We start from the raw sequence: 12,794 nt of genomic DNA, 5'->3' as shown, positions 1-12,794 counted from the left end.
AAGTTTTTTTAGATGTTAAGGAAGAAAAAGGAAATTATCATCTGTGGACTAAAGACATGTGGAAATAACACTATCACTACCTTGAAGAATTAACATATGTAAGACTTGTAGTACTCACTCACTGGTCTTATAAGGTGCATTAAGGAGTAAACTATTTACCAACACACCTACTAATCCAAACATTTAATATTACAGTTAAAATATTCTTTAATTTACCAGTAACGGTTTCTTCAAAAGTACTTTCTGCCATGACTCATTCTCCCATTTTAGGGATAATATGTGTCCTTCTGTACAAGGAGAACTTTACTGTGTGGGCGTAAAGACTGTTGACTTTTTATTTAGTTATAAACACTGACTAATAAGGGGTCCTTCTGTTTCAATAGGCACTCCTACCAGATCATATACACAAACAGCTTGTACTTTTGAATATAGGGGGGAATGAAGAGACTTCAGAAATAAACATTCATTTAAACATGATAATCTCCCAAAAACTTGATGAAAAGACAATAAAAAATGTAATTCAGGGCAGTAGGGTACATGATTCATTGATTTTCACCAATATGTGGGGAAAGGACCTCTGGTATTCAAAAGTGCATGACATACTTGGAAAATTAAACAGTTTGTCTTGCTCTCCTCCCAACCCTTTCTCCCCATGTCCTGCCTCTCCAGCCCCCAGACTCAAAGCCTCCTTTTAAGGAAGTCTTAAGGAAAACACTTCATTGTAGAGCATTCTAGCTCACCGTGTAACTGTTCATCATGTAAAGAACTAGGGGAAGGGCTACTGTAAAGTAGAAGGTATGTGAGATTCAAACACATGATATAAAGTATGGTCCAATGTAAAATATATATGCAAATATTTAAGTGTGTGTGTGTGTGTGTGTGTGTGTGCGCGCACACACACACACACACACACACACACAAAGAAAAGCCTATGTAAATATATTAAAATATTCACAATGGTCATCTAAGAGGCTTAATAAGAGATTTTCCCTCTTTTTTCTTACCTGTCAACAAACAAGTTCACTTGCATAACCTTTTGAACCCAGTATGCGCCCACAACTGTTTTAGGCTCTAGGTATAAGGTGGCAAACAATGCAGGTGAGCTCTCTACTCCCCTATAGTGTAACATTCCAGGGCGGGGTGGGGGAAAAGTCATCTAATAGGCAAACTAATACATGACTAAGATAATTTCATATAATGCTTAGTTCTAAGAGAGAAATCAAACAGGGTGCTATGAAAGAAGTAGGTAGCTAGGGTAGTAAAGAAGTGTGGCTAATTTTGAATGGCATCACCCGGGAAACAACTTTTAAGTCAAAATGATAGAGTAGAGCCTGGGATCCGCAAGAATAAGGCCAGTCTAGCTAAGATGAAGTGACTGGTACATGATGAAGTCAGACAGGTAACCAAGGACCAGATCATGTAGGATCCTGTAGGTCATGGTCAAGAGTTCAGATTTAATTGTGAAGTCATTACAGGATTTTCAGGATAAGAGTAAATACAACAGAACTTCTGTATATATTTTTGCCTATATTATTTTTTATATTTTCAAAAAAATATATAAAATTAAATATTGCTTACAAAGTAATTCTCAGTTACTGATTAAAGAAGATATAACTCTTCAACTCTTTCGTGCAGCAATTACTCTTTCATTTCCCTCACACTTACTCTCAAACTCAGCAGCTATCCCAAAAGATTCCTAAACTTGGAAAAGAGAATTATACTACTTTATTAGGCTACACCATGTGCCAAGCACTATTGTAAGTCTTTATATGTCATAACTCAATTCTATAAGAATGAAGGAGTATCTACTGCATCATATCTCTATTACCTTGTTCTTCTATTCTCTATGTTCTGATTTTATCCTTACATTTAATAATTTACTTTTTTTGAGAAAGACACTGATGTTGGGCTCGGATCTCTATAGATGGACAATGCATCCAGCCTTATTATAACAAATGTCTATAATGGTAAATGATATGGTTACCTTTAGTTATTAGAGACAAAAGGATTTTACCCATGGTAGACCTTTTAAGACTGCTTATCTGTGATCATAAAAAAAAATTCCAGAACATAACCACAGAATCTCAAAGTTGGAAAAAGCCTTCAGCTAAAGCTAAGTACAGCCTCAGGTGCAACCCTACTTATTAGGTACACTCTCATTAGCATGTTGTCACACAAGATCTGCTTAATCTAAAATACACATTATTCTCAACTCAGTAATCTTTTATTGGTTGGCTTCCCAATTTTGATAATTATGTCCCATTATAAAATTTGGCTAGCAGATACATAAAGTCCAGATTCAAACTTATTGTATTTTTTAAAATATAGCATCTCTTCTCATCTCAATCATCTTACGTATTTTCCACAAGAATTTAAACTGAGAAGGGATAACTTTAATCTTTTAAAACTCTAGTTATGAATCAAAGTCTGTGGACTTAAACTTACTTCACTTCTTCAAAAACACTTATTAATTCCATATTGGTGCGAGGCCAATATGAAACATAAATCACACCAGGTTCTTGCTCTAGCATCATGGTGATCTTTAATCAATTCTTTACTTATTTTCGAGTACCTTGCCTGCTCTTTAAGTATTTGTTTGATGCAGCTGTCAAGTAAGGAGAGAAGAACCCAGTAATCATGCCCCCACTACACTTAAAAAGGAGAATTCTAAAGAGTCATTTCAGAAACATCAAATTATATTTTAAAGCAATACTTTAAGAAACTGCATTCTTTGCTTTGAAAGAATCTAGAATTATCTGACTAGCATAACATCTACATGATCCCCTAACTTTTTAGGAGATTTCAACAGACTATAAAGTTTCAGTAAATAAAAGCAGAGTACAAAGAAAGATTACTAGAAATAGATGGGTCATGAGTAAGGTTTGACATAATTTTTGCCTGTCATGGAAATATTTTCAAAATAACTGTTAATGTGAACAGGTATATGATTTATGGTAGTTTTTTTTATTTGCAGTGAATGTAAGGTCAATAGTCAGGAGCACTTTGACATCTTGGCAAAACTATTAGAATAGAAATATTTTATTTATAGGGCACCTGTGTGGCTCAGTCATTTAAGCATACAACTTCGGCTTAGGTCATGACCTCACGGTTCGTGGGTTTGAGCCCCACGTCGGGCTCTGTGCTGACAGTTCAGAGCCTAGAGCCTGCTTCGAATTCTGTGTCTCCCTCTCTCTCTGCCCCTCCCCTGCTTGCACCCTGTCTCTGTCTCTGTCTCTCCATCTCTGTCTCTCTGACTCTCTCTCTCTCCCTAGAATAAACATTAAACATTGTTTTAAAAAGATATATTTTAGGGGTGCCTGGGTGGCTCAGTTGGTTAAGCTTCCAACTTCGGCTCAGGTCATGATCTTGAGATTCGTGAGTTCAAGCCCCGTGTCAGGCTCTGTGCTGACACCTCAGAGCCTGGAGCCTGTTTTGGATTCTGTGTCTCCCTCTCTCTCTGACCCTCCCCGTTCATGCTCTGTCTCTCTCTGTCTCAAAAATAAACGTTAAAAAAAAATTAAAAAGATATATTTTAAGTTCACTTTCTTTATTAAATTTCTTTAATATTTAAGAACATATTTATCTATAAATACTCAAGGCCTCCAAATGTTTAAAAACTAACTTTGAAAGTTTGCCGCACTTGATACAGGATTCTAAAATGTTCTTTCTGCAGGATGGGTATCATGAGTTTCCTTCCAGTTGTGTGAACTCATGGTATGTAATCATGGCACAATGACTACTAAACAAATGTGCATTACAATTTAAGATCTGCTTTGTGCATACAGCTGGTGTGTTGAGAACTGCTACATGGTGATTTGAGAACACTTTAAGAAATTGAATCTTAAATTCTTTTTAACTGAGTCAATACATGTTCAAACTTTTACAATATGAAAAAAAAATCCTATGAGGAATAGCTTAAATCTACCAAATTACATGAAGTCAAAGCTAGCAAAAAGATGTTGAACTACAGAAAATTCTTTAAGTTGTAATATTTTGTTAGCCTTTGTGATAAAGACATGCATGCACACACACACACACACACACACACACACACACACACACACACACACACCCCTGTCTTCATTTTCAGACATTCCTTAAAAGTTATTCTATCAAGAGACAAAACAACATACTAAGAACTTAGAATAACTTTCAAGAGATGTTAAATAAAGACAGGTTAATCATCATGATCACAATGTAAAGGGCAGATTAAAATTAAATGGTATTTTTCAGATATTTTTATTTAACTAGCTTTTATTAAGCAATTGCAATAAGCAGATTTTGTTACTGGGAGCCTGGGTGGCTCAGTCAGTTAAGCATCCAACTCTTGATTTAGGCTCTGGTCATGATCTCATGGTTCATGGGTTTTGGCCTGCTTGGGATTCTGTCTCCCTCTCTCTCCACCCCTCCCCTGCTTGCTCTCTCTCTCTCTCAAAATAAATAAACATTAAAAAAAAGATTTTGTTAGACCAAGATGTCATTTATACTCCACCAATTCATTTATTTCAAAGACTTTAACTTTGTGAAATGTACTGTACTTGTTTTTCTATATAGGGAACACAGAAAAAGGAAATTATGTGAGAAAAATATATGGGGAGCCTCTAACCTCAAATTCCACTGTAATATTATGAGTCTCATCCAAATGAATCCTGAGTCATATAATGGTTCTCTATTTTCTAAACAATGAAACAAGATGGGAGAAGAAAACCAAACAGTGATTCAAACATTTTATTTTGGTAGTTCTAGATCTGCTGCATTCAAGAAATATTTAGCCAGGGTTACTAAAAGCCAGACACTAAGCAAAAAGAATGAAAAACTGAGCAAGATGTAACCTCTACCCTGGAAGAACTCCCAATTCAGGAGGAAGAACAGACAAGTCAATAAAAAAAAAAAATGACGAATCAATATAATTGATGGATGAAATTGCTCAATTTATATGACAATGCATAGAGCTAGAAAGAGGAAGAGATATTTTCAAGAAACACAGATGGCAATATTTTAAACCTAAGAAAAAAGGAAAAACAAACACTACATTTAATCTGATTTGAATACTCCTTAACTGCCCACCATCAAAAAATACTGTAAACTAGTCAAACTTGAATAAGCAACTCTTTAAAAAAAAAAATTTCTTTTAAGAAAATGAAGTATACACAGAAGAGAACTTCAGGCACTCTTCTAGGTACTTACATAAACTCATTGAAACTGTCTAACAACCCTGTGAAATAGGTACTATTATTATCCCATTTTACAGATGAGGAAACAGACACAGAGAGCTTAAGTAACTTCTCCCCAAGGTTAGACAACTAAGTAGGGTGGCTAGGATTTGAACACAGGCAAATCTTGGTCTCCAGTTTACAGAAAATGAAATAGTGTTTTCTACATACATAGCAAGAAGTACTGGTAGTTAAGAAATCTCTAGGATGTTTCCCGAGCTGTTTCAGTATCCAAATATGTGATTATAGATGCGATCTATGTTAGAATCACAGCAGACATTGAGAAAGAAGAGACAAACTAGGTAGCTAATTGTGTACTCTGATACACTTTACTTCCGGGAATTTACCAAGAGCAGCCTGACAAAGAATTAATACACCACTGCCAATGCCCCCTTGGTGAAGAACTGCTCCCATTATCTTTGACATTATATTGAAGGTAGGCAGCCATCAGTAGGCACAGTGAAAGAAAATCTACCTGATGAACAGTGTTTACGATAATACATGGGTTTGCTTCCTTTCCTAACCCCCCTCCCCCGCCAAGAACCATAGCCTACCCTCCTCACTCCCTCATGTCCTATACTTTGTATCTCTAAAACATGAAATAATGAAAAAAAGCTGAGAACAGAATACACCAAAGTATCTCATTGGAAAGTCCTTTTGAAAGGGCTAATAGTCTTTCACCCTTACCCAAATGATCTGAACACGATAGAAAACTGATGAAAGTTATGTATCATAACACTAAAGAAATTGTTTTAAATGCTTATCACAACCCCACAACACTTAATTCCCTTAAGTTCCCTTAAAAGGGTATTAAGACTTTTACTTGATTTTGAATCTTTTAGTTTAATAGACTAAAAATACCTAACTTATTAATACGTAGTAGCGTTGAGGGGGCGCTTTTTGGAGTATGTATCAAATATGCTTCAAAATGCAGTTATCACTTTATCACTTTGGCCCTGTTTCTTAATTTCATCACTCAGATCTTTTTTTAAGGAACAATCCATCTTTAGTATCAGTTTGATCCATGTGTGGTTATCACTTCCTAGGAGCAAACATCAGTGTTGATAACACACGCCTATCTCTGTGATTCTATCCTACACTGTTTCAACTATCTCCAATTGTTATTCTACCTGGGATACATAATTAAAACAAATATAGATTTATATGGTTATTTTGATTTCCCACACTCATTCATTCAACAGTATTTATTTGGGTGTCTATTACACATAAGTTAAATTAAGTATGGTCTCAGCTTCATGGCTACAGTTTACAGTGTAGTAAGAGAGGAAGACAAACAAAACAAAGCCAAAGTAAAACTGTGGTAAATGCTATAGAGTTTTAGAAAAATGTGTAGTGTTAAGGTTTTGACCTATTCTAGAGGTTCAGAGAAGAGAAGTCTTCTTCAGATAAGAAGAAGCAGTCTCTTCAGAGAAGAGAAGCAATGACTAAAGTGTGTTGTGGTGGGGGAAGGGCACCCCTAATGGCTGCAAGGCACAAATAAAGGCTCTATGGCAAGTGCAAAATGAGGTTAAGAGAAGTAGATAAGGGCTAGATTATGCAAGACCTCATAAAGGATTTTGGTCTTTACCATAAGAGTAGTGAAAAGCTAATGCTGCATGTTAGTGAAGGGAAAGAAATAATCAGATAAGCCTCTTGAAAAATCATTCTAAATGTAGTATTAAAAACAGAACGGAAGTGAGAGTGGATGTGGAGAGACTATGTGAGGAATTTATTCCACCAGGCCAGGCAAGAGATAACAGTGGGTTAGACTACCTAGGTGCAACAAGAGACGGGTAGAAGTGAACAGTTACAAGACATTTAGGACATAAAACTAATAGGATTTGATGACAGACTGACTAGTCATGAAAAGTAAAGGAGGAATTATTAAAGATGACATTTAGGTTTCTTATGGTTCTTAGGTTCTTAGGTTTCCCACTGGATGGGACATGAGAGAGGATACTAGACAAGAGTGTTTGTTTGCTTTTCCTGGGGTAGGGAGGATCACGAATTCCATAGTTGGTCATATTTGATTTGAGGTGTCTTTGAGACATCCAGGTGAGGCTATCATGCTCCAACTAGCTCTGGAGCTCAGAACAAAGGTCTAGATTGGAGATGAAAACATGGGAATCATCTGTGTATAGTCCTTCTCTGAGCCACCTCCTCCCCATTCTAAAGCTGTTAACCACAGTGCTTGACCCAACACCTTGTCACACTGTAGGCACATTAATCATGTCATGTCCCTTATTAAACTGTAAGTTCCACGAAAGCAGTGACCACTTCTATTTTGACTCTTTTACATCAACTCCTCACATAGGGTGAGCTGCACTTAACAGGGTATCAAAAAAACAATATTTGAATGAGATAATGAGCAATGTAACACATACTTTAGTCAATAATGACACAAAACTACAGAAAAAATAACCGTAAAAGTTAATTTTCAGCATAATTTGAAAAGCTCATATAATTTTAAATATAAGGGAAGGTGATGTAGGTGAGTAACGTATTTTATATATTATTTATTTAGTATGTGTTATATATAGTTTTATTTATATCATCTTATATATTTATATATGTATATTCCCCCCTCAGGCAAAAGTAATACAATTTTCTAGATATTTATCAGTTACACAACTCAAGCATAAACTAAAGTGAAAGAAAATATACAGTTTGATATACAACAAAAATGCAATTATCTTTGTTAGAAAAACCAACCTGGTTTAGAACTTCCTGTACCTTTAAAAATGCCCAACAGAACATAAACTTTTACTATTAAAAGGAATATACACAGTTTTAACAACACTTAATGTACACCATATCCCACAGATCTCAGTATTTTATTTATTCATTGGTATTAACCCAAGAGATATCATTTTTGAATCTCCATTTTACTGACAAGAAATCTGAAGCATTGAAAGTTTCTGAGAGTTACCAAAACCATTTTAAGTAATATTTGCTTTAAAAAAAAGACAAAACAACCTTTGGCAATATATATTTTAATCTCTATGAACAAAATAGCAAGCTAAGTGACATTTCCATTAAAATTAAATTGAATATTATGCATTTTACACATAACTGCCTACCTTTATTTTGCTTTAGTTGCTTTTTATCATGACCTCCCATTGAGAAAGGATCTAGCAAGAAACACTACACTTAATGAAAAGGGCCAAAAGGACTAAGATCCCACTGAAATACTTAAAAAAAAAAAAAAAAAAAAAAAGTTCCTGATAGTTATTTCACTGCTACTTCATTTGGTTTTGTGAATATGAAAAGCATTTTCATAATAATTTCATGATAATTTTAACAAAAGATACATTTTGGGGCATACCATTCACTTCTAACTTTGGAGATAGAACATAATTCATTTTAAACCTCACTGTAGTCAACACTATATATATGCATTTCTAAATCCTCTTTGGTTTTCATCTTCTAAGAAATATTTTAACATTTATATATTAAAACTGAAGAATGTTATTACATTGCTCAAAGTATATATACTTTTGTATATAACCATGGTCTGGGAATTTTAAGTAAATATATTGAAGACTACAAAATACAGTGCAAGATAATGAGAAACACTAGCGAAGAGTATCAATGCTTTGTAAATTACATTAAAGAGAAAATATACTAAAATGAAAAAGGAAAAACTGATAAAAAATATTTTGGGTGAGGTTGTGGTTAGCCATTTATTACTTTTTTGTATGAGAGTTAATTAATATTCTAAAAAGGTCTACAAAAAGCTGAACAACCTCTCAAGCTCTGAATTCATGGCACTGACCTTAGGACTTTCTCAGAATGATTTTTAATGCACTCTGTTATTAGTAAAACCTGTTCAAACACATGCCCCATCTGCCAGCACCCCATCTGCAAGAGAGCTTCTTATTCTTGCAGACAGTACAACTTCTGCTTGCTTCCTTGTCTTCTCTACATACCAGCTGTATGGTAATGAGTATGAGCAGCTGAAAATACCGCATGATAACAAAGCTAATATGAAAACAGCAGAACAACACTTCCCCTCAATGAAGCAGTTGCAGCATGAACACAGCAGATAAGCTACTCAACAGAGGTGGGGTGCGTGAGAATTTCATTTGCGTGTATGGGGGGCCCGGGAGTGCTCGTAGGTGTGTGTGCGTGTGCCACATCCGCATGTATGTATATGTGTTAAATATGGGGTTTCCATGTAATTAAAAAATAAAGAGAACCAAGAGCAGCACAGGGTACCAAAGACAGATCTAAATCTCTAAGCACTTTTGTTAAGACCTGCGAATCAAGTCCTTAAATATTTTCAGTCTCAATTCTTATACAGTAATGATATACCAGGGGCCATTTTGATAAGCTCGTTTTCAAATATGTTAGCAAGTATGTTTCATTTCTTAATTAACTTATTTTGAGGCCTCTAGGGAAAGAAATGGAGTCAGAGCTTAAAATCATAATGGGAATTATTTACTAGACATTTTAGCAGCTAACATAATATATGAATCAACACACTCTTTTTAATTCTTATACAGCGATTTAAATTGTTTTAATTTAATGGTATTGAAGCCAACACATTTATTCTAAACATCTGAGAAACTCCAAACAAAATACTAAGATAGCACAGGTTACCTTAATTTAGGAAGACATAATGGGGTTAATTTTTACATAGATGATAGTCACAGTGAATGAATCTACATAATGTAAGTAGAACAAATCACATTAATTTTTCACATGCAGTAGCTTTCCATTTAGAGATTAACAGTCATTCAGGAAATTATTTAAGAAAATGACCATTTAAAATTGGTGCTAAGCATTTTCTTTCACAATTTGAACAAACTAAAAATGAAAAAATATTCAAAACACTAACTGTAAGTAAAAGAAATAAGTACTATCATATAAGGAGATTTAATTATAACTTTTACCAATACACTGAAAAAGCCTTATGCGGACTTCGTAATAGTTATCAAGTTCTTATTACATAACCATACTTTCATTTCATTTTATTCTTTTATTTCATTTTATTCTTACAACAACCCTATGAAAGTAAGTACTTCTACTGTCTCCATTTTACAGATGAGGCTTAGTAAGTGGTGAAGCTAAGAATGCAATCCCAAGTCTAACTGACTCCATCATCTATGCTGTTAAGCACTCGGCTATTCTGATATAAACTCCATAAGGATGAGGATTTGAGTCTGTTTCATTCACTGTTGTACTCCAAACGCCTAAAGCAGTCCTTGACTCATAGCAATTATTGAATGAATAAATGGAAGAGAAAAGTGGTCAGTTGTTTTTAAGTGTAAATCAATTTAAGTGGGAAAAAAAACTATCAATTTTGTAATAACCCGAATCGTTTTGATACTGAAAAAAAAAATACTTCTTAAAGAAACTTAAGACTGTTTAGTAACCTAAATTGTGTTCACTTGTTAGATTCAAAAATTAAGACTTTATTTAAAAGATTCTCATAGTTAAACACTCATGTCTGAAAAGGCTGGTACAGGATGAATAAGAGCAAAATCGCACTGATTTTGGTGCTCACTTCAGCAGCACACACACTAAAATTGGGACGACACAGAGAAGATTAGCACGGCCCCTGCACAAGGATGACACACAAATTCCTGAAGCTTCCATATTTAAAAAAACAAAAAGAGCAAAATTGCACTGATTTTACTATTTTTGCATATTTTTGTAAATCCACTTTACCTGTCTTCATTTTACTGTATAACTATAAAAATGTACTTTTCCTGTTAGCTTAACATATTCCTTGACTTCAAATATAACAAGGCCATGAGCTTCCCTAACATAAAAGATTTGTATACTATGCATCAGAACCTGAATTGAAAGAATAGTTCCAACTTAATAAAATACTCCCAATCATCCCTTAAAAAATAAGACATACAACTGCATTTTCTCAAAGAAGAACGAACTTTTAACACCACTTAACCAATTCAAAAATCCCACAAATTCACACAAGATTTACAAAAACAGTACTATACTGCCCCTACATGTTCAAACTAGTAGTAACAAGGACATTTTAAAATCCAAAGTGATAATGCAGAGATTTTTGTGGAATACTGAAAAGCTGTTTAAGCTTAAATTGTGCCCAAGTGAACTATACGTAATCACCCACACATAAAAATGTAATTAAATATAGGAATAACCTACAAGTTTTGATTTACATTTTCAATACTAGCAAGGAGAAAAAAATTAAGAGAATTTCACCCAAAATTGTATTTTTTCTCTCAAATATAAGATACATGAAAATATAAAATAATCAGAAACAAATAACTAGCTCTGTGTTTTTGGAGTCAGTAGTAATGTATTAATGTTTGAGAAATACTTATTCTTAATTGTTCTTCCTCTAGCCCTAACTAAATGTCAATAAAGTTTATAAATATTTAAACATTTATATATAGAGATACTACCAAAGTCACAAGAGAAACCTAGTATCAGATTCACTTTAAAAAAAAAAAAAACCTATCTTACTTTTCACAATTTAGGGATAAAACACTATATATGCAAATAAAGAGATGTGCGGCATCATGGAAATAACTGAACTGTAACTTCTAACATTTAGAATGTCATTGGCTTCACCATAAATGGTAGTCCTTTCTGCTCTTACTTTCTATGGTGAAGTTTCTATAATATTAAAAAAAAATCTTAACTTATATCTATCATTTATATCTAGCATAAATACATCTCCTATAAATTATATCTATCATTATATAATTGGTTTATATGTGAGACACACATTAATTTATGCAACTTTCCACAAGTCAGATAGGGCCAAGAACTCTAATTCTGACGCAGGAACAATCCAGAAAGAAATCACTAGGTGAGCTTGATAGGATATTAACATTTCCTTCCAAGAATATGAAAAAATGGAAGAAAATGGAATCGTATTTAATCTTTCAGGACCTCAAAATACTATTCTGTGCTAGGTATTATCTAACAGTATTTGAAAACCAGTAGATTATACATTTCAATAAAATTACCAACATAATCCTATCAAGTCAGAGAAAGACTGTGTCTGTATATGAATGCACATGTATGTAGTATCTATACAAACAAATGGAGAAACTATAAGACAAATTACCCTCCGTTGATTTAGAAAAGAAAAGCGTACAATTGAATAAAGGAGTCTGGTGACACACTATATACTGGAGCACACCAAACACGCTGTCCCCACCCAGGCAGAATTCTCAGGGTCACCAAAACATTAAATTCTATAAAAGGTAGGACTTTTTCTGCTTTGTTCGCTAATGTATCTAAAGTGCCTAGAATTGTACCTCGCAATTAATAGATGTTTATTTGTTGTATAAGCTAATTAACCTCTGATTTTGATATGTGACCATAAAGTGGGGACAATGAGATAAGTCTCTGAGACAGAACAGCATCTGTAGCCTCCTTAAAGGAAGGCCTCTGCCTTACTCATCTTTGTTACACTAGCAACACACACAGAAAGTATGCCTAATATGTATTAGCAGAATAAAAATTAATTTAGTGCTATTAATTTTATGTAGAAATACTAGAAGAAGTAAAACAGTGGTAGAGGTTCTCATTCCTCATTTAATGTATAAGTCGGCTAACAGGAGTCGCATTTAATCCCTA

General features: G+C 34.1%; 1 protein-coding gene and 1 non-coding gene across 4 annotated transcripts in view; one reads left to right on the top strand and one right to left on the bottom strand.

Annotated features, from left to right (window-relative positions):
• The window catches only part of FBXW7 (F-box and WD repeat domain containing 7), a 227,776-nt gene that overhangs the window by 40,070 nt on the left and 174,912 nt on the right, over positions 1-12,794 (bottom strand). The window lies entirely within an intron of this gene.
• On the top strand, positions 10,715-10,821 carry LOC125164997 (U6 spliceosomal RNA). Its single transcript, XR_007151906.1, has one exon. It is a non-coding gene; the product is annotated as a U6 spliceosomal RNA (small nuclear RNA).

The sequence above is a fragment of the Prionailurus viverrinus genome, chromosome B1 (assembly GCF_022837055.1).
Source record: "Prionailurus viverrinus isolate Anna chromosome B1, UM_Priviv_1.0, whole genome shotgun sequence".
Taxonomy (NCBI): Eukaryota; Metazoa; Chordata; class Mammalia; order Carnivora; family Felidae; genus Prionailurus; species Prionailurus viverrinus.
This window is presented reverse-complemented; position numbering and strand designations above follow the sequence as displayed.